This window comes from Nanorana parkeri, unplaced genomic scaffold (genome assembly GCF_000935625.1).
Source record: "Nanorana parkeri isolate BGI_ZX_2015 unplaced genomic scaffold, ASM93562v1 scaffold330, whole genome shotgun sequence".
Lineage (NCBI taxonomy): Eukaryota > Metazoa > Chordata > Amphibia > Anura > Dicroglossidae > Nanorana > Nanorana parkeri.
The window spans coordinates 504166-531329 of record NW_017306598.1 but is presented as its reverse complement, the minus strand read 5'-3'; the positions used below and the strand labels follow the sequence as shown (position 1 = coordinate 531329).

The 27164-nt window shown below is 39.9% G+C and overlaps 1 protein-coding gene across 5 annotated transcripts in view; it reads right to left on the bottom strand.

The window, feature by feature from the left end:
- COL11A1 (collagen type XI alpha 1 chain) overlaps positions 1 to 27164 on the bottom strand; it is a 199621-nt gene that overhangs the window by 172094 nt on the left and 363 nt on the right. The window lies entirely within an intron of this gene.

Sequence of the window (27164 nt, the reverse complement as noted above, 5' to 3'; positions counted from 1 at the left end):
CCCCCTACCGTTCTTCTTTAAAATGCAAGGATTACATTACTCTTCAAAACAAAAGAGACTGGCTCTTAGTTCATAATATTCCACTCTAAATTTGCTGTTTGGTGCACAGTGAATATTAGTTATGCAAGCAGAATTTAAATTAATGATAAAACTAAGGGGTGTTTTGCCTTGAATTCCACTGTAAATGCTTTTTTTGGTCATTCTTCACTTCTGACCTTAGTCAGAAATGATAACAGCACAAAGAAAAATATTTGAATACACATCTGTTATTGACTAACAAAATAGTATAGTGCCCTTGCAGTTAATTAAAAAAATTCTAGTGCTGGCACCAAGGTATTTTCAGAGTAAAGGTCAATCCAAGGGTACAAATGGCAGCCATATGTGAGAATATAAACCTCTTCTAGAATTACAATCCTTTCGTAGAAGTAATATGTTAGAAGTCAATCTGTTATATAATCTGAGTGCTGATAACGTTGACAATAAAGAGTCTTTATTTTCCCAGTCATGTAAAAGAAGGATAGGTCCAACAACACACATAGCTGGGAGCTGCACTACTGAATGAATTACTTGTAATAGAATTTATTTGTCTTAAGCATACATACATTCCCAGTGGTGCAGTGTTGTTAGGTAGTCAACTGTGTGCATAAATATATGAGGCTAACTATCAAGAGAACACGTTTCAGTGCATTAAAGCAAGACTTAATAATAGCAAAATCTACATCTATATGTAAATAACTGTATGAATCATTGCTCTCCAGTAGCCCCCACTCAGAATAACTTAATACATTTAAATGGGCATAGGCACTCATGACATAAGATGAGGATTAGGAGAGCCAAATAACAGATGGCATCTGTTTCAGTCACCAAAAGGGGATGGCTGTATAAAAAAACAACCTAACTATATAGTTCTTATCTGGAGCATGGTTGGAGTGGGGAGATCTGAAAAAAAAATGGCATAGTACCCAGTTTGAGTTAGATTGGCCGGATCATGGAATAATCTCTAATGCATGTGGGTTTCTTTACCCATTGAAGCAAGTAGACTTGCAATAAATCAGTGATCAAACAACTGGGTCTACAAGAGGTACAGCCACATTCAGGCTGGAAACTAGACAAACTGTGACACCCCTATTGCCTGGTGGTGGGGTTTACTTGCTGTATTTGTCAAAGGTTCTGGTGATTACTAGGGATGCACTAATACTTTTCGAGTACCAATGCCGATACTTGGCATTTTCATGAGTGCTAGCAGGGTTGTAGCGGTTGCAGCTGGGACCTGGTTATGGTGCTCCACCACTGTCCTGAAATCATCGATATTGTTTTAGAAAAACTGTCACATGACAATAAACAAAAATTTGTCAGTACTCGTACTTGTAAGTACTTGGGCAAGTACCAGTACTTTTACTCTCAAAACTGGTATCAATGCATCTCTTTATTTATATTCATAAAAACAAAATCATACATTAAAACAGAGATGTACAAATCCCAGGAGCTCCATGTGCTCCTTACAAATGACAGCTGCCTCCTAACTTTTGAATTTTTCTCTAGTCTAGTCTTGGAGCTGGAAAAGTATCGGTACATGTACTTGTACTTGTACCGAGTACAGTACTTGGTATCGGTGCATCCCTAGTGATTACTATTATGATTGGACATAAAGTGTAAAGATTCCTTATAGATGACAATATATCATGGTAACAAGAGATGGAATAGTAACATAGTTACAAAGTTAGTCAGGTTGAAAAAAGACACAAGTCCATCGAGTTCAGCCTATAGAGTCCATCGAGTTCAACAGTAAGTTATAGTTTGAACAACTTCACAAGCAACAGATTCCTCCAAAATGCTCTGAACAAAATATATCAGCACTAGATTTTACATCTAAATAACCAAGTTATAGTTATTCAGATTGCTTCTTACAATGGAACTGTTACTACTATAATTTGTAGTAAACCTTTTCGCTTTTTAAGCAGCTCTCTGTTTGATTTTTGATATTATTTTATGAGTTATTCGAAAGGGACAAAAACAGAACATGCAAAGGAAATTACGTCAGAAATAGGACCACCTCAAATGTGTTGATTTAGCGTCAAGATCTACAAACTTAAAGGCAGGTGAAGCAAAGCAAAAGCCAACTGTGTCTTCTGTGATGGTATTCAAACAACAAGTAATTTTAGCATTGCATCTGAAGTATTCTAGCAAGAAGCATTCATTCACAGGTATCATGACTTCAAAAGCAGAAATGACACCCAAATAACTGGAGCCTGTGTGGGTGGTACCCTTCCCCCACAACACTGTCTAGAATTTGAGATGGCTAACACATTCACAATAACCTATTTGGTGCTCAGTTAACTGCAGAAAACAGTGCCCATTGCAGACTGCAGAATGTGTACTTCTTCTCAGCCTTAACTCATTATCTATTTTTAGGAAGGTATCCTATTTAAATACTATATTAAAAAAAACACTACTACTACTTCTACAGCTACTACTGCTACGTATAATGATAACAATAATACTTATAATGATAATAGTAATAATAACAACAACAAAACTAGCAACATAATCTCACTATATTTCAAGGATCTGCCATATACTTGTTCTAAAGTTGCTGTATAAATAAAGTCTATTTTTAAAAAAAAAAAGCATTGCATATTGCAGTTTACCAGTCCTTAGACATGGTGGCTGCATTTGTATTCCTTTTTTTCTTTATTTTCACCATGAAATCCTGTGAAAAATACACTTCCTCTCCCTGGGTGGTTACACTAACTCCCCCACTGTATCTATGGAGGGAGCCATGGTTGTCGTCCAGACTAGTCTAGAAACATGTATGCCTTGGTTCATCTCCATTACATGAGGGTGGGGAGATTAGTCGTTTACAGAGGGAAGATAACATTGCCTTATGTTTCTATTTCCACTCACAAGAAGGGGCAAGGACATTGCATATCTGGATCAATAGGTATTTTTTGCACTAAAAAATGTTCTTAGCTTTAAAAAAAGTCAACTAATGCAGCCACCACATCAATAGACTGGTAAGCTGCAATATATTACATTTTGTTCTTGGGTTTAGTTATTCTTTAATTTAAAGCCCAGCCAGGGGCACAAACAAATCACAGCTTTACTGAAGTTATACATTCAATTGTATCCTACAACTGTCAAATCTGTTCCTTGACATGTTGGGGAAGGTACAGCTTCTTCTGTACTTACATGCCCACTGGCATTTAAGCACTGCAGGTCTCGTAAACCCCAGCACTACAGTCACGTCTCTGCCCCCCTCTCCTCCATGCTATTCACAAAACAGAGCTTGGAGCTGGGTGTTTTATGTGTTACATTCAGAGGTGCATTGTGTGTTCAAAGAAGGCAAAGCCTTTGCATGCAACATGTATGATTTTCTAAACCTCCCTATTGATCAAAGGCGGCACAGAAAACTAATTCGTTCATCAGTTTCTCCCTAAATATGTCTAAAGATGTTAAAGTAAAATATTTGATTGACTCTAAATAGTAAATGCCACGAGTTAAACCTGGAATACAAAATATACCTGCCAATGATTGCACATACCCAGATTGCCAGTGCTGTAGCTGCCCAGTGATGTTCTATGCCTGATTGATGGTGCATTAATGTGACACTGCACATTATTATATGATGAATAATGACAACAGCAGTACAATCACCACAATATGTCATAGAGAATTATCAAACAAGTCAGTGGGAAAGATATGGGTGTGAATGAGCTCTGAATCCTTTGTGGTTTTGCTATGACCTGTGATCATGTGACTTACGCAGCTAATAGCTTACATAAATTAATTTGTGTAGTTCAGTCCTAATAATAGAGTCATAACAACCCAGAAAAAAAGGTTCTGATAAAAATAGAGCACATTGGTTGACAAGCTTTAGTCATATAATATACTAATCCTCAGGTGTATGTTCTTCCATCAATAAAAGAAAACAGCTGAACAAAAAACATATGGATACTGAAAAATTATATACAATTTGCTGCTATCATTCATAAATGACATCACATTGAAAACCTTTCAATGGCCTCTAGACTTTTAACAATTCATAGGAGAATTCTTCCACATCCAGAGGGTATTTCAGTGTGCTTTAAAGGGATTAGAAGGAGGTTTATGGAAGGGAAATGGGATTAGCAGTTATGAGACAGCTTTAGGAAAAATATCAGGAAAATACTTTAGACACATCAAAGTGACCTGTCACAGTACATCCTGACAATAGATTCAGTGCCTTCTGTGTTCACCTACAGCTTCTCCCCTATATATTTATGTTCTCTGTTAAATAGACAGTGAGTGTTAGAAAGGAATTTAATACTGTATGCAGTTTTGTAAACTACATAAAAATGTAAAAAATACAAAAATAGTAATCCTTCTGTTATGAGGAGTGATATCAATATTTTAATAAAGCACTTACTCTTTTTACTATTATTCATGGTTCATCAAAAAAAGAATGAATACTTCAATAACAAGTCTCACTTACTTTTTTTGCCACTCTAGTCCCTTGGCTGACAACGTGCATTTTGCACTTTGTCCAATCTTTCTATGGGCTGTACCTGCCAAGATCAGATGGTCAACAGCCCCCCATTCCCCCCACCACTGTCTGACCACACAGTCATAAAGGAGATGAATATCTAATGAAGCTTGCTCAACTATGCTTGTCTCTGACTTCATGTGCCTGGCCGAGACAAGCGTCACCACTAGGAATTTCGGGTTTGGGAGGAGGGGTTGTGTCAGACACTTTACAACACAGGCTGGCTGACAGCAGTAGTCTGCTGGTACTGCTCAAACATGTGGAGATGTTTCCGGGACATCAGCACACACAACAGGCGCACCAGACAGGCATGCTCACTACAAAGGGGGCAATGGCAAAATTGACGTGATAAGAGGAGGAGTAGCAAAGCTAGATTGTAGTAACTAAAGATTTTCTTTATATAACAATAGAGGATCATTGGAGAGGCAAATGGGGGTAACATTACATGAATGTGCCGACCAGTATTTAGTTTATGCATGAGAGTTCTTTAACAAAATAAATATAAAAACAACTAATAACTAATAAACAACTTATAAACGAACCAAACATTTGTATCAAGCAAAATATATTGTCATTGTATAATAGCACAAAGGAGTTAATCAGAAATGAGCTTCCTCTAATACATTAACACACTTGACTCCTGAAAGCCAACCTTTATTATGTATATTATACATAATATACATACATATAAAAAAACTTTGGCCATAGTTCTTTTTTAAGTTGTATAAGACACAATGGCAGGTCCTGCTACTACAAACAGGAGATATTTCACTGCTGGTCACTTCCAGAGAGGTACCTACTCATCTACAGCCACCATCTTTACCTCTAACACATCTACTCACCAGTGAATGGAATATACCACTGTAGGATTTAACGAGTGTTATAATACTTAGGTCACCAAAGGAGTGAATTATGGAAACTGGAAAAGATGAAATTCAGGGCTCTGAACGACAAGAATTAACAAGCTGCACAATGGTTGTTACTATAGATGACCTTTCAAGGTGCTGGTCTAATGTAAGTGATGACATTAAGGGGTATAGCCAGGGGCGTATCTGCCACGAGGCAAACAAGGCGTTTGCCTCAGGCGGTAGATTACCCAAAACTTTTGGGCAGACGGGCTGCACAGAAACTGGCAGCCCGGCTGCCTAATGTGAACGTGGAGGAAGTAGCAGGGGGTGGAGCAGGAGGAGATAGGGGACGGAGCAGCAGGAGGCAGGGGGCAGAGACAGAGGAGATGGGGGCGGAGATGGAGGAGGCGGGAGGGGCGAAGACGGAAGAAGCCAGAGGCAGAGACGATGACGGAGGAGGCATCGCCGGAGAGCCAGTCGGGCGCCAAAGATGCGATTATCGGGCGCCGAGGATGAGGCGGCCCTGTTCCGAATCGGCTGGGTTTCCCGTGCCAGGTAAGAGGACTGTGCTGGCAGAGCCGAGCATAGATTCTGCACAGCCCACCAAAGAGTCTCAGATGGGCTGTGCATGATATGTGGTGGGCTCTGCAAGATACATAGGGGGCTCTGCCCCCCACAGATCCTGCAGAGCCCCCTGAGATCCTGCAGACTGCAGGGCCTCAGGGGAGCTGTGCAGGATCTGTGGGAGGCTCTGCCCACCATAGACCTCACAGAGCTCACCACATATCCAACAAAGTCCCCCTGAGACCCTGCAGAGCCAACCACATATCATGCACAGCCCCCCTCCCCCCGATACTGTCTCAGGGGAGTTGTGCAGGATCTGTGGGGGTTATGCAGGGTCTGTGGTGAGCTCTGCAAGGTCTATGGTGGGCAGAGCCTACCACAGATCCTGCACAGCCCCCCTGAGACTGCAGGGTCTCAGAGAGCCTGTGCTGGATCTGTGAAGGGCTCTGCCAGGTCTAAGGGGGGCTTCGCAGGATCTGTGGTGGACTCTGCAGGGTCTCAGGCGGGCCTGCAGCCTGAGACCCTGCAGAGCCCACCAGAGATCCTTCACAGCCCACCTGAGACCCCGCAGAGCCCACCACAGATCCTGTAGAGCCCACCACAGATCCTGTAGAACCCACCACAGACCCTGCAAAGCCCCCCTGAGACCACAGCTTTCCTCCTACGCTAATAGCCTGGGGGGGGGGGGGGGGCGCCCGAGTTTTGTCTTGCCTAGGGCAGCCCCAAACCCGAAAACACTACTGGGCATAGCATGATGATATCATTCAAATTTATGCTTTCTGAATTGAAAGCCTCCACGCACACTTGTCTGCCATCGGAAACCTTTATAAGCTAAGAAATAAAGTGACTAACCAGTTGTACAGAAAATGGGGCAGCAGCTTAGGCCCCACATGCCTTGAAGTAACTGTGTTAGTTACATCACAGCTTGTTGCCCTTTGCACAGAAAATCCAAAATGTACAAAAACAGGCCCTGTAAAGATGTAAATATTTTAGAAACTACCTTTAAAGCACAGAGATAAAGCTCTATTTAGACTGTAAACTTCTGTGACTGTTGATTTAAATAGCCTTTACTGTAACCTTCTTCATGAGCGTTGACTTCTTCTGTATACTGTGGTAACAAATGTCTTGCTTTCCAACCTCCTCTCTTTTAGCATTGCTGTCCTCATTGCTGTGTCAGGAAGGACAACGCAGGCTCCTGCTGGGAAGTGTTTGATATGCTGGACTAACCACAGGAGTTTTAGAGAAGCAGAATGTATTTCTTTATCTCCTGCCAAAGCTTTTGTACAGTAAACTCAGGACAGTATCAAGTGATAGACACAAAAGAGAAGATATTGCCGCAGGCTAGAGGGAATATTATTTGCTTTATGCCAGTAGCTTTGCAAACCATTCCTAAACAGGCAACAAAAGTTTTTTTTAAGTCCTGATCTTATCTATCCTCTGGCTGCTGGCTTTATAACAAACAAAATATGGTAGAACAGCCTACTTTCTCTTACATGGCCATTGGGATATTTAGAAATATAAATATCAAAAGAACTGTGCAAACTCATGCCTCATGAAAAAAAACTGTATATTGTAGAACAATAGTGGTCACAGTAGATGCAACTCCACCAAGCTTCTTGTGACCCCTGCTGTGAACAAGTGTCGGTGTAAAGCTAGAAGCACACGTTAGATGTTCGTAGAAAGAAACGTTTGCTCCAGTGTGATATGCATAAACCTGCATGCCCCTACTGGCCAACAGTGCATGTTTGTACATAGAGCAAGTACCCCTAGCATCAGCCTATTCGGAAGAGTAAGTATCTACAAAAAGCCAGCTGTTTGGCTATTGCCCTAGGCTTCATATGCCAGGTTGTCTGCTAAAGCTGGCAGGGACACACTCAATCTAGCTGAAGTCAACAAGATCAGGTGACCATCCTCTAATATTTGTAAGCAGGTTAAGGATAACTAAACCAGGTTTGGACAAATTAATATGGAATTTAGGAGCCAGTCTGTCCAATCCAGGAGCCAGAAGGATTTTTTCAGGAGCGAGCTTCATTAACAACTGGACAAAACATCAAATATTAGGTGGCAACTGTAAATTTTAAGGAACATTAGCAACCTGGCTCCTGGGATTTGTCAAGCCCTGAACTAAACCTAAGAACAAAAAAATTAATTTATTGGGGCTAACCAGTTCTTAAATGTGGTGGTTGTGTTAGCAGGATTACCAGGTAAAACAAAAGGGGACTAATGACTGGTAAACTGCAATATATTAAATTGAAGTTTTGAGTTTAGATATGCTTTCAAAGCAGACCGTTACCCATATCTTTTAAATAACAACAAACACACCTTTAGAAATGTTTAGTAATGACAATCTACAAACACATAATTCTAGATAACCGCAAGTTTTGTATTCTTTGCATACCTTATTTCTATTTTTTCCCACATCTTCTGACAGTGGCTATGTTTACTAAGGGCAAATTACTAGCTCTCCTATTACTTCCTGGATTTCTGACACATATGACTAGGACATGTGGCCATGCACATCATCTCAGAGGAGGAAAATGCATTTCACTGAAATCTCGTGAGATTACAGATGAGATTTCCCAGTAATGCTCTGCTGATGTAACCTTCCCAGTGTGCATTGCGTTGGCAAACTTAAGTAACTTGCACTTTAAATGCAGGAAGTGTAAGTATTCCAAAATCACAGCATTTCACACCTGACTTATCTATGCTATTATTAATCATTATACATAGAGGGATGCATTGAGTGTAATGATTTTTGAGTGTAAAGGTCCGCTTTAACCACTAGTGGCACAAAAAACAACAGTATGAGGCTCTGTAAGGACATTTGTAATCATGTCATTATCAAGACTGTGGTAACTTCCTTAAACTGTGATTGTGATGGTGTCAATTTAAGACAAGGGGCTGTGCCAGAAATCTACATAAGGGGTACAAATCAATGAAAAAAAGGTGATGCCAAGACCTGCACTAGATTCATTATATCTGTTGTGCATTCCAGTTTGTACAGATATTATTCATGAACTAGCCATTCTATAAAGACGATGAATTTGAATAAATGAATTTGCTAGAACATTTTCATAAATGCCATCCATTACATGAAAATGACAAGTAGCAAAATAGGTAGGAGTTGACTTTTTTAATAGAGCAATCTGATAATATACAGTTCTGTTTGCTCATATATCATAAAAACACTGCATGTTAAATCCATAATACTACTATGCCACAATATGCTTTGAACCTACTAATAAAAAGCTTAGGAAACAACAATAATATTACTCTCTCACATTCACACCACATGGCCTGAGCTGCCTTTTTCTCACTGTTATCCCAAGTGTGGCCAACAAAGTAGTCAATCACCTCCTGTTTCAGGTTAAGGTCTGGCATTTTGGTGATTTCTATTGCAAACAACAAAACACACAGTAGCCCCACAGGACAGTCAACATAGAGCAACCAAACATATGCACAGTCCCTTCGAGGTACATTAATTTGATAGCCAATAGTACTGTTTCCCAACCATTTTTTTGGGCAATTGTACACATTTTCCAGCTCTATTCACAGAATCGCCATAAGCTGTTACTAACAAAACTGTGCTTCTACCATGGTAGTCTTTAAAAACATGCACTGCTATCTCCCACTGGAGACTGGAGTTAAAAACATTGACCAAAATGCATTACTGGCATAATGCTTTTCTGTAATGTTTAAACCTGAACTCCAGCCTTACAGTCAGCATTGCACAGTTGTACAGGCTTGTCTACTGTACTCCAATTGCTTACTCTAATTGCACTGCACACTCTAAGCTTCTTATAGTGCATTACAAGCTGAAGCAAGCCAGACCTAGCCTGTCTTATTTCCTGTCTGGAGGATGCCCAGCATCATCGAGTGCCTTTCTCCACACCCTTACTGTTCCTGGCTCACTCATTCACTGGGCATTGCCTAGGGCAGTCTACATGCCAATGCAGCCTGCCTATGCATGCCCACTCATCTAGACTGACATCCACCCATCAATGCATTGTCATATTTGCTTAACTCCTCCCAGGAGCCAGCTCACTGCTTCCATTAGGGAGAAGGGATCTTAAGAGTAGTACTGAGCCCATCCCACCAGAAATTATTTATTTATTACTGGTATTTATATAGCGCTGACAATTTACACAGCCCTTTACATAGTGAACATTCACAACAGTCCCTGCCCTCGAGGAGCTTACAATCGAAGGTTTGTATCTCACACGCATACATACACGGCCAATTTCCCTACCAACATGTCTTTGGAGGGTGGGAGTACCTGAAAAAAAACCCATACAAGCACAGGAAGAATATGCAAACTCGCTGCAAATAGTGTCCTGACTGAGATTTGAACAAAGGACCCCCAGTGCTGCAAGGTGGAAGTGCTAACCACTAAGCTAAAAAAAAGCACAGTAAGCTAGTCAGGACATCAATGGGTCTAAAATAAGGTATATAATACAACCGGAAAGGTTTTATTTAAAAATGTAATTAGTATATTGATGATGGGGGAAAGGAAGAACCACGGAAGACAAAATATAAGCAGATTAAACTTTACAGGTTTAAAATTGCAGATAGTTCTAGACATGCATCTATGCATAGTGAATATGTGCATTGCTCATTTACATTTAAAAAATATTTATCACAAAGTAGTAATTGGCAATAAAAAATTGAAAATCTGTAGGTTGTGTATAAACTTAAGTTTAACTAACTTTGAATAATTACTCTAATTTAAATGGCCAGACTTTTTACCGCATAGCTAGACATGCACGTCTGTTTTCATTAGTAAATGTTATGCCTGGAAGGGAAATACGATGGATACTTTCAAGCCAAGATAAGTTGTTCCAACATGCCATACTATCCCAATAAATTATACATGACAGTAAAGAAATGCACTCATTCATAAAGCTGCTTCCATATGTATCTTACTGCTGGGTCTTTACCAGTGATTTATATGGACACCGCTCAAGCCTTTTTTTTTTAACCTTATCCAGGAAACATCTTTGATTACAGAAATCTGCAGAAAGTATCATAATGAACAAAAAGTCTATTGTTGGTGCCTGTCAAACTGAAAACACTGCTATCCAATATTTCACGTGGACACGTTACCCAGTTGCCTTTGTGGTATTATAGGCTTAAGCTGTTTAATCTTCAAGGAAAAATGCTAATGTATTTGGCCTAATGATACACAGTACGGATGATTTACTAAAGCAGTATAGCATGTTTGCTTTCAAAGATAATCTTTTTTACTTACCTCAATATAAAACAAAGTAAACATTAATTTTGCAAAAAAAATACCCAATCATATGAAAGGGAAAATTAAAAAAGGCATGATTTTGGCTTGCACATCGAATTGTTCGAATTATATCAACACAACGTCACCTCATTCACTAAGATAAGTGAACATGCACTTTGCAAAGTGAAAATTCACTTTGAAAAAGATAATGCTCTAAATCAGGTTCAATAAGCCTAGCCTCACACCGTATCATCAGATTGCATACAGCTTTATTGAACTTGGACATAGCACACTGTCGCTCTCGATTGGTTCTAGACAGTCCTAGATGAGGCTGCAGTCTGCTATGTCCAGGTTTCACAATGTTGGCTGTAACATGATTTCATTGGTGTTAGAGTTCCTGCTTTCCTGCTGAGTTCATAGAGCACATTTTAGCTCTTTTTGGTCTGCACCCAGAGTTCCAGAGGTGGGGAATTTTAATACAGGCTTGGAGACGTGACATCATATGTCTAGATTCAATGAGCCTATTTATCAAAAAAGGCATTAGGTTTGTTCAAAAATTTCTTTGTAAGCAACACTGATAAAGGGTTGAACAGCAACTGGCATGTTGGACAAGCAATTAACAGGTCTTTTGAAGTATTGAAACAAATAGAGAGATGCAATGTTTATTTCATAAGTAGTAGTAGTTGGTCACATTCTACTGGACTTGTTCTGCTAACTATACCATGACCTGGATAAATGAGAACCTTCACAGACAACTACATTCACTACTGTCATAGTGCCATACTAAAGTTTTTGCTCTCAAAGTCCAAATGAATGGCCAATGGCAAACTGTAAAAGGTGCAAGCTAACAAAACCATCAAACGTGCTTTTAAAACAGGGAAAACAATAAGCTTACAATGCATGAGTGTTTAAAGAAATGTGGCATATAGAGCTATGCGACTCCTTACAAACACCCTAACACCCAAAGGCTGGCATTAGACACTGACCATTGGGGGCATTTTACCTTTAAATGATTTGTACCCTCACCATTAAAAAAATAATAGGAACTGCTGTATGGAAAATATGTTAGGGGAGCATAATTCACTTTGGTGCGTTATTGCTGTCTTATATCCCCATGACACTATTCTCGTTATGTTGAATTTTGTGACCTAAGTGCTTTTCTTGTTGTCTCAATGTTTTCAGGTTAGCACCAGGATTTAGCACTGTTTTCTTAGAATACTGGATTACTGGGTTCAGCTGCCAACCTGGGCCCTGGATTCAACTGCCACCAGGGTATATGTCAAGGGTTTATATGTTATCCCCATGCTATTTATTATAGTTTCATCTCTTTGTACTGGGACTAAAATACATTAATTATGTTGCTTAGGACCCTGCAGTATCCTCTTAGTAATAATAAAGCAGTAGCATATCTGGCATTCTTGAATTGATGGGAATAAATCATTAGTAAATAACAACATACTGCCAACAATGCTGTCTGTGGTCTGACTTCCATCACAGTGCATCCACTTCCTATCTCCTGCTGTCAAGCAATTATTGCAGAGACACAGCTACAGGTGTCACCAAGTTCCTGGGTATTTAAAGTGAACACAGCTTCTCCTTATTTACTAATCTCAGTGAGCATTCACTTTGCTGAGTAAATAGTTTTCACTTCTTTAGAAAAATAACCCTATTATGTATAGAATACAATGGAGTAGTACATGGGAGTCCACTGAGTTTAGAGGCAGAATAGTCTCGCTACAATTCCTGCATCAGAGCTTTTCAACAATTTGGGAAAGAAAGACACAAAATCATTCATAAAACTGAGTGAGCTGGAAATTTCCAGACATCTCCAAACTGTTGATGCTGTCTGTTAAGAAGAATGATAGTCTTCAGAAGGTCCTATACAAAAATGAATGTGTGTGTGCAATGGACATATGAGTCATCATTTGCACACATTTACAGACTAGCCTTTGAAACCATAGTCTGTCTATTCATGGCCTTCAGTTTGGTTTTCTGACTCAGTGAACCTGGAATGAGTTTAATAATTTGTTTTTGTAAAAGATATATTATCTACCATTTGTTAAAAATAGCACAATTTAGTCATTGGAAAATCAGGTAAATGAAAGCAGCAATCCCTCTAAATTTGACCAGATTGATTTGTTTATCTTCCAATTATGATCAGGGCACATCTTGTATGGGCCTTGTTCACATGGACTTCAACTTGTATTGAAGTGTGAACAGTGTGTACAGCAAACATTTACATGGCATATGCAGAGCATTTAGAAAGCTTTGCTCAAAGCTGAACTGCAGCCTTCAGTCTTGCACAGTTATATATGCTTCTCTCCTGTACAGAAATTGCTTGCTCTGATTTCACAGCACACTGTGAGCTTCACACACTGTGCATTAGAAGCTGCAGCAAGTGAGACAGAGCCCACCTCATTTCACATCTATCTTTTTCCTCCCTTCCCTTACTGTCCCTGGCCCACTCCTTTTATTCATTTGACTTCATTTCTTTCAATCATAGTGGCTCAGCATCACATGTATTACATCAGCATTTTTATGAGGGGAAAAGGGGAGACCAGGGAAGGCAAAATAGCAGATAAAAATTGAACTTAGCTTGTTGGATTCTCTAGTGCAAAACAGTATTTTTCATCCAAGTATACATCAACTTTACTTTTTACAGCTGACTCTGAATAAAGCATTCATGACACCTGTCAACTCTTCCCACTATCTCCACCCTTGAAACTATCTATTAGTTTTTGCTGAGACACTAATTGATTTATGTGTGCTACTGTAGGATGGGTGTGATATACGTCTAGAGTTGCCTGAGGATAGGTTGATTACAGTACCATAAACACAGCTAACTACTGATAACAAAAGTTTACACAATCATGAAAGGTGACAATACACAAAAGCCTGAGATAACTAAAATGTTTGTAGAATTCCTAAGGGCTCATTCAGAGAGTAGTCCTTTCCAGCAGTTTCCTGGCACTTGGCAGGTGGCTTTGACCCCAATTGGCTCAGTTCACGCTTCCCACTCAGGGGTGGGAGCTAGTCCTAACACCAAACCAAGGCTGCCTATTGTTTTCTATGGCTTCTCCATGCTGGTTCTTTTGATGAGAGAGCAGTCAAGCGGCTTGCAGAACTTTCCCCTGCACTAATGCATCCCATGCAGTATAACAAGGCCTTAATGTGCCAAAAGACATAAAAAGATTTCCACTATCTGCCTGCATTTATTTCCTCCAGCCATAGCCAATAACATGCATGTTAATCTCTAATGAACAAATAGCAATAAAAACTTGACTACTAATCCCTCTCCACCCTATCCAAAACAAAAAAAAAGTGTAAGCTTCAGTTGTACTTGAAATTATTTGTATATGGTTTATTCCTACATTCTGTATGAGCTTTAATATTCTTGGTTTATACACATTCAAAATGGTCCGTGTATTATCTTGCCTGCCTGAGGATCACAAGCTGCAATTATCCAACTCTAGTCACTACAATAGCCAGTATAACCAATGCTTCCTTTATTGAACTATTGTCAGCCCGAGGCTACTTTACAAAATGTAACAAATATTCATGCACTCTTTATGAAACACGCATTGACTTTTCACATGCTCATTTTTCTTTTTAAAGTGATCCTAAACTCAGGAGTTAACATTTATAAATGCATTTAGGTATCCTAACTATTAACAAAAATGTCCTTTATTTGTGTATCACTCGGCTGTAGATCCTCAAATCATCTCTGAATTCATGCTTACGCTGTTCTTCCTTCTGGAGGGTGGCTACTTTTGTTCCCCATGGTCCCTGCGTGTGTTCTAAAGTACAATACAAATTAGTAAACTAAACATGAGATTGTAGTCCATCATGGGAGCACAAATGTGTCAGTACAAATTCAGAGAGGATTTGAGGATCTACAGCTGAGTGATACACAAATAACTTACATTTTTGTTAATAGTTAAGGAACGTGAATGCATTTTTAAGATTTAACTCCTGAGTTTAGTGTCACTTTAAAAGGTAGCATCAAGATATTATGTTGCAAAATGTCAAATCTGTTTGGTTATTGTCCACTGTCTAAGCAAAAGTTAAGGACTAAGCCACTGAGATTTCCACTTTTGAGTTCTTTGTTTCTACAATGCATTATATTACTAATTCTTATTCCATACAGCAGGGGTGCCCATTAGGTAGAGCGTGATCCACCAGTAGCTCACGAAGCTGATGCTGGTAGATCACAAAGGGTGTGAATGGTGGCCCCTTTATTCCATTTTGGTATATTTATTTAGCTGTGCACACATTATTACCTATTTGCCTGAGTCTGCTGAGCCAAGCTCCCAGACACCTTTCTGGTAGATTCTCGTGGTTGAAGTGCTATGTATTACATCAAAGAATATTAGTTTACACAGCCTTTTGCACTACACTGTTTGCAAAATACAGCAAGGTGAGCCAGGAGAGAGAGCGGAGAGAGAGACAGACAGGAGTGAGAGGAAAGACAGCCAGGGGATAGAGAGCGAGTAGGGACTGCCAGGGGAGAGAGCAAGGAGAGACAGCCAGGAAAGAGAGAGAGGAGATACAGCCAGGGGAGAAGGCAAGGAGAGACAGCCAAGAGAGCGGAGAGAGACAGCCAGGAAAGAAAACGAGTAATGACAGCCAGGAGAGAGAGCGAGGAAAGACAGCCAGAAGGAGGAGCAAGGAGAGACAGCCAGGAGAGAGAGCAAGGAGAGACAGCCAGGAGAGAGAGCAAGGAGAGACAGCCAGGAAAGCGATGAGAGACAGCCAAGAGAGAGAGAGAGCGATGGAGGTTTTTTTTTTCGTTGGTAGATCTCATGTAGCTCGTCATTTAAAAAGTACATCTTAACACAAAAATTGTGGGCAACCCTGCCATACAGCATCTTCAAAGCATCATGAAAAGCTTGTGGGGTGTCTGGGTACCTTAGGATTATTAGTACATAATGTGCTAAGATTAACGTATTAAAAAAAGATCTTCATACACACTCCTACATAAAGAGATAAAATAAAACTACCATATCTGCATTTAGTATGGCATTACTACTAACCAAAAACAGTAGAAATCTATGAAGAGCATTTTGATGTGCTGTTCTGCAAGAAAGAACTCCATGGAGGTAAGCCATATCACAGAAAAGCATCTGGATGAGGTCTGTCTGCATGCGTTATGCCACACACATGAAAGGTTTATACCCACGCCCGACTGCACGTATCATTTACAAGTAAAACTACCTTGTAATTTCCTTCTATCCAGCCAACACACTATCATTTACAAAATTACACTAATATATGTACAATACAGCTACTAATTCTAGGGATTAGACCAATGATCCCAAATCTTGCATTTTTCTAGGGTTACGTTTATCTTTTATTACTGAGAAAAAAGCAGGTTACTTGTTTCAGTAAGCATGGCATCACTCTGGGGAAGGTGAAATACAGTATTGCATCTATTCATCCAAGCTCACAGTCATCATGGGATTGCCAAATATAAAACAAATATGGGTTTAGAATTTAAAGGTCACACTTACATTGGAATATTTTGTCAATGAACCTACATTTGCTTTTCTAAGATTGGCTAAAGTCTTTAATTTCAAAATTAATTTGTTCCAAAAAATGCCAAGATTAGCTTGCCTCTAAAGGACTACGTTACAAATGATCATGCCTTTGATGCCCTCATGATTCTCCCAAAAGAATGATAGAACCTGGGCAGTTGACCATCCAGACAATCTATGGAAAATGCAGACTGATTAATGCTGGGCGTAAAGTCAGTATTATATATAATAATTATCATATTATATAATAAATTGTTCGACATTTAGGTACAATCCAACTAAAAGGCATTCCTAGTCACTAGTTAATTGGATGATGGGTTGAATAATAACCCCATTATCTGCATGCCCTGAAGCACTCTTCAGGAGGATACCTACCTGTATATGAATTTCTTTAGCCAAAGTTGTTAAGTAGTGAGTCCACCCAAATGTTATATTTTAGCTATAGGTAAAGTAAGCCCCCTGCTTCCTGCATGTATTAGTTACATTATCAAAAAGATCTCCCTGCCATCATTTCTGTTCCTGTTCTTATCCGCCTTTAAGTTTCAGATGTTCCCTCTCACCATAGAATGTTCCATCCACTCCTGCTGCATTCTCTATCTAAAGTAAAATAAAAAAAAATAGAAATGGAACCCCTCATACAACCTACAGCAGGTATGTAGACCCAAGAACTAAGGTAGTTCATATATCCTACCAGTAGTCACGTAGAGATATAGGAAGTTGTCAGGTGGTTTAAACCAGATGTAAAGGCTATGCAATCAAAGTATAGCTGCATAACATATTATCTGCAATGTGTAAGCACATAGAAAACCCTGTTAGTCATGTACTTTATCATCTTTTAATACATTTTTGCTTGGTGGTGACTTTTCCTCCCTGGCAATTAGGACTGTAGGTGGAAGGTGGTAACACAGAGTGTAACTTCCTCTGGATACTAGGAAGGTATGGGACACAAGCTGCTGCCACTCTTAAATATCCATGAAGAGGGGCAATGTTTAGCAAGATGTGACTGTGTGCAAATAGTTGGTCCATCCTCCACAGTACCACTGCTGAGATGTTGGAGAAGGCTGTCTTAAGGCTCCATTCACACATAGTGGTACCGTTTTCTGCACGGTTTTTCGCACGGACAACTGCGCGGAACGAAACCGTGCAAATGTTAACATGCGAGCGGGTTCCGCACGTGTGGGGCTATTACTATAGCCGGAAGGTGCGGAATCCGCCCATAAAATCACTGAATACACACGGAAAACCGCTCATGTGTGAATGGAGTCTCACACAGAGTTCTTGGTGACATTGCTGTAGTGAATTCACCAGACTTCATACTGCACTGTCACCCTTCAGCAGAAAGGTACTATTATTGGCAGGATCAACAGGTATAATACCGGAAAACTGAGAGTAGCTACAACATGCCATGCAGGTAAAGAAACATACTAAGCCTTCACTGTTACATAGGCAATTTGTGTTTTTTTTTCTGCCCAGGTATACTTTTTAGCATTTACCAAAATCTGTAATGCACGTTTTGGGTGGACTGATCCTTTAATATAAGGTATCATTTTTTTTTTTTACACCAATATTGTATGATTCTTACAAAACTGATAAACATTGAGTCATTATGAACAGCGTAAAGCTGTAATTGTGAATGGCTGTAGTTCTTTGTACTGCAGCAAAAATTGGGTCAGCAGCCTAGCTGTTGGGATCTAAGCTTTCCTATTGATTTCCACACTAAGACGGTGCAGCAATTATTAGTCAGGAATTACCACACTGTGATTTTTCCCTACAAGCATCACTGACAAGAGAGGTTTTGTCATGTTCAACACTTAAAAGTATATGTAAACCAAAATCACATGATATGTAATTTGTTACCCTATTCTTTTCTTTTAGAAATTTATATTTCACCTTTTTCCTTTCTGTTTTGCATGTCAGTGTTGCTGATCTCTTGCAGCCTCTTTCCTGTCTACATGTATGTGATCCAGCAATGTCTTCACATCATTTCTCAGGGTGGGTTTCCTACTGGTGGCAACAGTAGACCATCCCTAGGTATTGTACATCAGCATAGCTGCTTATACAGTAGTCTCCTTTAGGAAAGTGTATGACAGGATGAAAATGCAGGTACACAACTGGCAGACCGGGAAAGAGTGTTGTCTGCCTATTAGAGGAAGTGTCTGAGCAAGGAGCTTTATGACAGGATCCCCAGGTATTATTTTAATGAAAGCTTACGTTAACATGCTAATGCTTATATGAGATTTTAATGACTGGATATACATATACTTTAGACAGCAGGGAAATATCGTTTGCATAAAGTCAGTGCATTTGATTTATGGCTTTATTCAAATATTTAGATACATGTAAAGCTGGACTATAAAAAGAGATTATCAAATTTATAATCTATCAAATTATCAATAATCAAATAATAATTATCAAATGAAATCACTATAGTGATACAAGAACATACATTCTCCAGGATATCAAATGACTACAAAGGGCCCATAAAATATGCCCAGGTGCAAGCACTTCAGGTTATATAAGTATAAGGTTGTTGAATGTGTAATAGATTTGCCTTTACAATGCATACAGTAAGGGCTCATTCAAAACACATCAACATCTACCCAGAACATTTAGATGTAGGCAATAAATGTGGTAACTATCGTAGCTGCAGATCAGGCTGCTTACTGTTGGGAAACAGTCTTTGGTGCTCTGATCTGCAAGTCTATGCGGCCATATATAAACGGCCAGACAGGAGCCTTCTAGATGCGTGTATGGGCATTTAAAACGTCCTCGTGCCCGCGCCCACTCGAGTGCGCCACATTGCATTTATTCACCTCTCCAATAGTCCATATCTCTAATCTTCCCTACATTGAAGTGCTGCAGCCACAATCAGACAGCAGTGACATAGGTGTTGTAGAAAGGAGTAATAGAACAGAACAAGAGACACAGCAATCTGACGTTCAAGGAATTGTCAAAAGGTAAACAGTCTGAATGAAGCTGCAACACTTAGGGGTCTATTCACTAAGCTGCCGAGGGCAGCCGAGTGAATGACCGATCTGAAGTGAGCCGAACACTGTTCGGCTATTCACTTCAGGCTGGTACGGCTGATTTCAGCGGTACATAGGCTGAAATCAGCCGTACATCGGCTTGTTTCGCATGGTTTTGGGTCGGCCGAACATGCTCAGCATGTTCGGTAGCCAAGCCGATGAATATGCGTTCGGCTCGGCTGAGCCGCTCGGCCATGATCGGGAGCTGTACGGGCTATTGTGAATAGCCCGTACAGCACCCCTTCGGTTCTACTGAACCGAAGGGGTCCTGGGGCCGAAGCTAGCTGAAGGATCGGCAAAAGCTACGGCCAGATCCTTCGGCAGCTTCGTGAATAGACCCCTTAATGGAGGGAAAGAATTAGGCACATGTTACTACACAGGCAAGTGTCATACCTGTTCTATTGCAGGGATTGGGGTTTTTTGTTTTTTTTCAGGTGACCAACAAGGTTGCTTTAAAGCAGACCTTTACTCAAATAAAAGACTTGGCATAATTCCCCTTCCCCATTACATATTTGCATCTTTTGGGGGAGCGAGTAATGTTTTTTTTCTTCTGCTGCCACTGATTTTAATCTTCTTCCTGACATACATCCGGCCTATGCACCCCCTGCTGGGATATGTGTCCCACATCCCAGGAGGCTTCAGGTTGCTCTCCACACACTCCACCAGCTGGCGCTTGTGCAGTGATGTTTCAGCAGCCATCTTTAATTTGGGAGCCAGCAGTCACTGTCTGATCAACCAGCTGGCTACCCAGTCCAAGATGGCAGTCCGCCACCCTGCGCATGCCCAGAGTCACTTCTGCAGCCATTTTTTATTTGATTTGGAAGTCTGCTGTTACCACCTGATCACTCAGCCAGCTCCCAAATCCAAGATGGTGGTGCGGGAGAAGAAAAGGCTAAGAAGGCTTCAGCTTGCAGGAAGACAGTGCTGGACCCCATGGATTGTTAAGTGTGTGTGTGGTTTTTTTTTTTTAAAGTCAGTAGCCAGAGTATTTGTAGCTGCTAACTTTTAGTTTTACTTGTGACAGGTAAAGTTCCTCTTTAATGTCCATGACAAACACTGGACAAACCCAGAGGACAACAAATTATTGCAAGCAGAATCAGAGGCCTGTATATTAAAGCAAGCAGAATTTTCAAACCTCTGGTATCTGAAATGGCAAAACAATAATTTGGTATAAAAGTTATTGTTCACTTCTGCATATGTTTCCACTTAGGATTTGGCTCCAGCTGCCTATTTCACACATCTTCTCTGTAGACAGTAATCAGAATCACAAGCTCTTTAATATATTCATAATGTATTTGTGTTTTACAAGGATATGTTTATAAACAAGCTATTGCCTTGTGGAACCATGTGAGTTCTTTAATATGGTTTTGATTAATCTCTAATGGATACAAACTTCTCAGATGACAAACTACAGGGTGTAAACCACATCCAACAGCTTCCAAAGCAGATGGTATTATCATTATTTCGCCTCCCACTATCACAAACAAGCATCAGATAATGGCACCACCAGAACAGAGACTTGTTAAATAAGCATTTTCTAATTATACCAGATTAATGTGTTCCATGTTGCAGAATTGATGTTACAGTAAGTGATTTACAAGTGATCTTTTTCACGCCAACTGCACAGAGTTAATAATTGCAAGATGCAATAATAAACCTGTTAAAGAAGTACCAATGTTGTATAAAAATCGATCTTCAGGCTAATCAATTAATGATGGTCAAATGTATTTCCTTACGATAGCATTGAAGGATTTGTGGCAAAATCCTATCTCAATAGTAGAAAGTCAAATCCTCCACCATATGTTGTGTTAGTAGATTGGTGGGATCCTGAATTCCCTACAAAGGACTTTTACACCTCCCCAGTGTTAGCAGAACACATGGGACATACTTAGACCACATGTGTTTATATTATCTCTTCTGTTTCATGGGTCAAAGGGCTTAGAATTCTAAGCTACAGCCTGGACTGGATGGAGGAATGAGTAAGAATAGCAATGGTAGTAAAACACTGCAATATTTGTAGTGAGGAACTAAATTCATTCAGCGGTGAAGAAAAGTTTAGTAAAAAAGACATAAATCCAGAGCCTTGGGGAATTTGTAATTATAGTGCATGTCTCTAAGGTTGTTATATTGCTACATAGTAAAAAGCTAGCCTGCTTTCTATAATATTGGTAAAGGTGAATAATAGATCTCAAAAGAGTTGTGCAGCTGTCAGCCCAAAAGCCAGATGTGATGCTTAGCAATTTTTAATGTTTCCCAACATCCCCCACAATCTCCTTTGTATGACATCACCTTATAATAAGTTTTGGAAATCAGCATGACTTTCTAACATATATCTGGCCCTTCCCATTGTGGGTTTGGACAGCCCTGCCTAATTCACACACTGTGTCAGCATATTATATAGTGTCCTCCCTAACGTGGTGAAGGGTGCCAAAATCCTTTATAACTTTGTCAGCTGATTACATGCAATGTCCTCCCTATCAGAATTAAGGGTGCTAGAGATCCTTTATAACTATCCTTCACATTGTAGGTTTGGAAAGCCTTACCTAACTCACACATTTTGTCAGCTGATTATATGCAGCATCCTCCCTATCAGGGTTAAGGATGCCAAGGATCCTTTATAACTATCCTACCTGTTGTAGCTTTGGACAGCCCTACCTAATTCACGCACTTTTTCAGTTAATTATATGCAGCATCCTCCCTATCAGGGTGAAGAGTGCCAAAGATCCTTTATAATTACCCTTCCCGTTGTATTTTTGGACAGTCCTACCTAATTCAGACACTAGTTGATTATATGCAGCATCCTTCCTATCAAGGTTAAGAGTGCCAGAGATCCTTTATAACATTTTCAGCTGATTATACGCAGTGTCCTCCCTATCAGGGTTAAGGATGCCAAGGATCCATTAACTATCCTTCACATTGTAGGTTTGGACAGCCCTACCTAATTCACACACTTTTTCAGTTAATTATATGCAGCATCCTCCCTATCAGGGTGAAGAGTGCCAAAGATCCTTGATAACTACCCTTCCGTTGTATTTTCAGACAGTCCTACCTAATTCAGACACTAATTGATTATATGCAGCATCCTCCCTATCAAGGTTAAGAGTGCGAGAGATCCTTTATAACGTTTTCAGCTGATTATACGCAGTGTCCTCCCTATCAGGGTTAAGGATGCCAAGGATCCATTAACTATCCTTCACATTGTAGGTTGGGACAGCCCTACCTAATTTACACACTTTGCCAGTCAATTATATGCAGCATCCTCCCTATCAGGGTGAAGGGTGCCAAAGATCTTTTATAACTACCCTTCCCCTTGTAGGTTTAGAAAGCCCTACCTAGTTCACACACTAGTTGATTATATGCAGCATCCTCTCTATCAAGGTTAAGAATGCCAGAGATCCTTTATAACTATTGCACTGTTTCAGCAGGGAGGATAATGACTTTTAAAAATGCCAATAAAGTGTCAGACAAAAATATTTCAGTACATGCTTTAAAAGCTTCTCAATTTACACCAGTCATATGCTCTGTCTAATGGCTCTATCTTTGGCAATGGCCTTTTGTGTTCCTTAACAGATTCATAGTGTGAAATGAGTCAGGGTAGAGGGGAGTTGGTCTCATCCCGTGGGTCTCAGTCTGAGTGCCAGCTGGCCACATGTTCAACACACTGCAAACTTATCACGTCCAGCTAAAGAAAAAAGTCTGAGGAGTTCTACAAGACACTGAAATATTTCCCATCAGTGTGCAAGGCTCTTAAATCACACATGCTACTGAAAGAAAGCTTTCCATGGCTCCAGCAGCAGGCTGGAGTAGAAGAGACAGCCCTTTGCTGTGCAGACTAGGAATGCTTTATCTCTCCTGCTGAATCAATGGATCTCACTGAGAATTCAGCTCAAAGGGACATTCTCAAAATCCACATAGCACTCATATTTCTGTGTCAGCTACAAGTCAGAGGTGCAAGGAGCTTTAAACACGCCCCTCGGCCATGAAAGGGGAGACCGGCAGTTTAGTAAGCCAGGCCCCTGTTCCTGCATTTTTTTTTTCCTTTAAGCAAACCCTGAGTGTCTACTTCTCTAACCGTTTCACCTGCTGATCCCTGGGACTCAACTCAAATCAGGCTTTTCAGCTCCCAACCTCTCCTCATCCCACCAAAGTTTATTTAATCAGTTTGTTTCACTCTTGGTGGACTCATACCTTAAAACAAAGTGCCAATTGTATGCTGTTTTTTTTTCTTTCATTCGTGCTTGCATTTTAACATTTCTGTGTTATTTTTTGCAGTAGAACTACTGGCAAGACAGCACAGTATTCATAATGCCTACTGTTCAAAGTCTACTGTTATATTCTAGCTCTTTCTACAGAGGCGCCGTGTAATCCTTTTAATTTACCTACTAGTCTGGTTAAAAGTTTCATGATTTGGAAACGTTGGCATCGCTACAGTAATATGGAACCTTTTAAAAGTTATTGTTTCCATCCCATTGAGATCATTCTGTTCCTTGTGTGAGTGCTTGTTTCATCTGCAGTTGCATAAAACCACATTAGTGGTTTTGACTTTGAAAAAAAAAGTATTTTAGCAAGGAGAAATATATGGTATTTACATCACAAAAAAATACACATTTTTGTATGGAAAATTAAAACCATTGAGTTGTTACATTGTAACACTTGCTGAATATATTTTAGCAGTCAAGCTTATTTTTTGGATTTTATTCATAACAGACACGCTTTACATGTATCCTCAAGCTAAGCTTTATTTTAGTGTTATTTTTTTTTCCTGTCTCCACATGTCTGGGATCCTAAGGGGCCTCAATATAAGCGAGCCTATAGTACACTACAGGATGAATTACACCCTCAGTGGTATGCAAACATATTTTAAAGCTATTTGTTCTGGTAGCCTGGTTTTAATTTATAAACTAATGAATATAACTTAGAATCAATTTATTGAATGAGTTGTGCTACTTATGAAAACAATAGGTCACATAGTAACCATTCCAAAGGCTGATGATTAAACCCATATTTGACAAACATATTAGTCAGACAGATGGGCCTACTGATCATAGTTGTAGGCCTGTTTTATAGCAAAACAGTAATTGAGTAAGCATCCTTTGTGACCTGATTTCTTGTAAGTAAATTAATACTACTCTATGGCATGATAAAGCAGTAGAAAGACAACCCAGAACTCAATTGGCATAGCTTAAGTAACTAATTTCAGATCGAATCACTGAGCTGTGTCAGCAATCCTGCCTGCTAAAATATATGTCATTTTTGGCTCTTTTGAGAAGACTAGAGTGTAAATGGCAATTTCTTTAGCAAACTAATGATAGAGAATGGAAGTATTTATTTTGGTCCCTTTACTATTCTGACTCTTTTACCATGTCATACCATACAATTATGCTGCTGTGCAGACCACTAAACATTCCAGACAAAGGAAATAATACATTAGGTAGTCTGCCTATGCCTTCAAGAGTACAGACAAGTCTTTACATTTTAAAATGAAGGGAAATCTGTGATTTTACAGATATAGAAATGCTTCAAATTTAAAATGAGTTCCTGCCTAAAAAATGTGTGCTTGTCTTGGAACCAGCCTCTACATCAAATGTTCAATGCTTTTAGAAATTCATTAGTTAAAAATGTTAAACTGCCAAATACGTTCAGAGTAAGGGAAAAAGAACACTGATATGACACATTTTTCTTTAAATGCATTCAGTGATCTTAAATTACAATAAGCTATGCAAAGTTGGAAACCACTTCTGCAAAACTGACTTTGTTAAAACCATCTAGAGTTCAGATTGACTTTAATATACAGCCGAGATACCTTTCCAGTTAACACAGTGTATGTAGTTTGTAGATAAGCCACACTGTCCCTTACATTCATAGAAAACACTGGCAGCACACTGTCACATTGCTAATTTATCCTGCCTGTAATCATTTGAGAGGATTTGATTTCTTTTCTACAGTATAAAGAATCCTTAGTTCACCTTTTCTAGGACTTGTTGAATAAGAGAAACCAGAAGAGGGCGGAAGGCAGACATTCAGCACAGTACTCTACTGTATGTACTACTGTCTGTACTAGAAAAACACAAGACCGCAAGCACAGCTCAGAGCCTTACACACAGTAGCCCATTCTTCCATGTACTGTACACTGCTTATCTTATACCAAGTCACTGGCATTAAATCTGAGTCCACAACTGTACCCAGGTAACAAGGTACCCACCTACAAATCTCACTATTTTGCCAATAGTCCAATAGTGTGCATGATAACTAGAAGCAGGATCAAAGTACCATAGTGAAGGAATAGTGTCTGGTCTACATTCCTGAACTCATGGCTTTCACCCCTGCCGGACCTGAAAAGCTTATCCTTGTGACCCAAGTGGTCACTTCACTTTAACCCCAAGAACTCTACAGAGCTATAAAATTATTTTCCATTGCTAACTATGCAGCTGATGTATCAACTTTGTTAAGTTAAAATATATGATTCCATTAGACAGCTGTGTCCTGAGTATCTAACAGCTGTTGAACCAAAAGTCTCAGCATGGCCAGACTTGGCAAACACATAAAGGTAGGATGCTAAAATATGATGAAGTGCCTGGGACTTGTAGTACCACCAACAATTCAGCTTAACACACACTCTTCCCTGCTCACCTCTATAGAGAAGGCATCTCTTAGGGTGATTTTGCTATGGCACACAAAGCCTGCAATAAACTACTTGTAATAAAGATAAATGCATTAGAGATGATTTTTTACAACTGTTGAACTACACATGCCAGCAAGACTGGACTTGGCAACGGCATAACAGCTACCATATGATAAAGTGTGTAGATCTATACTGGGATTTGTGGTTCCACACAAATGCGACTTATATATTTTACTTTGCTTTAACATCCACTCTCCTCATTTAACCTCTATAGAGAAGGAATCTCTTACAACAATGATCTGGCTATGTGCCTATGCAGCCTAGAGTACTAAACACTGTGCAGCAACACAAAAGATCTTAAGCTCAGATACCGGTGTGTCCTATAAAGCTGCCTATCTATAAGTGGCATGTATGAGTCAATGCTGGCACTATCCTATCTATAGCGAGTGATGCTACCCAGGTTATCCCTGGCTCTGTACAGCAAAGGTGGATGGAGCTGATCGTCTAGACCCAACCCCTCTCACAGACGTGTCTGAATGTGACATCCCCTGGGGGGAGGAATTCCTAACACAGAGGAATCGCTGCTGAGAAACCAAAAAAAATAAATCCACCATTCTAGCCCTGTCCACAGACACCTAACGGACCACACGACTCAGAGGTAACCTTCACCTTCCTTTCTCACCTCCCAGGCCAGGGACAGCTCATCTACAGGGAGGAGGACCTTGCAGCATCCTGTCACCTCTCTGTAGATGAGATCTGCTCTATCGCAGGCTCCTAACTGCACAAAAATAACAACGTAGGCACGGTTCTGCCTGGCC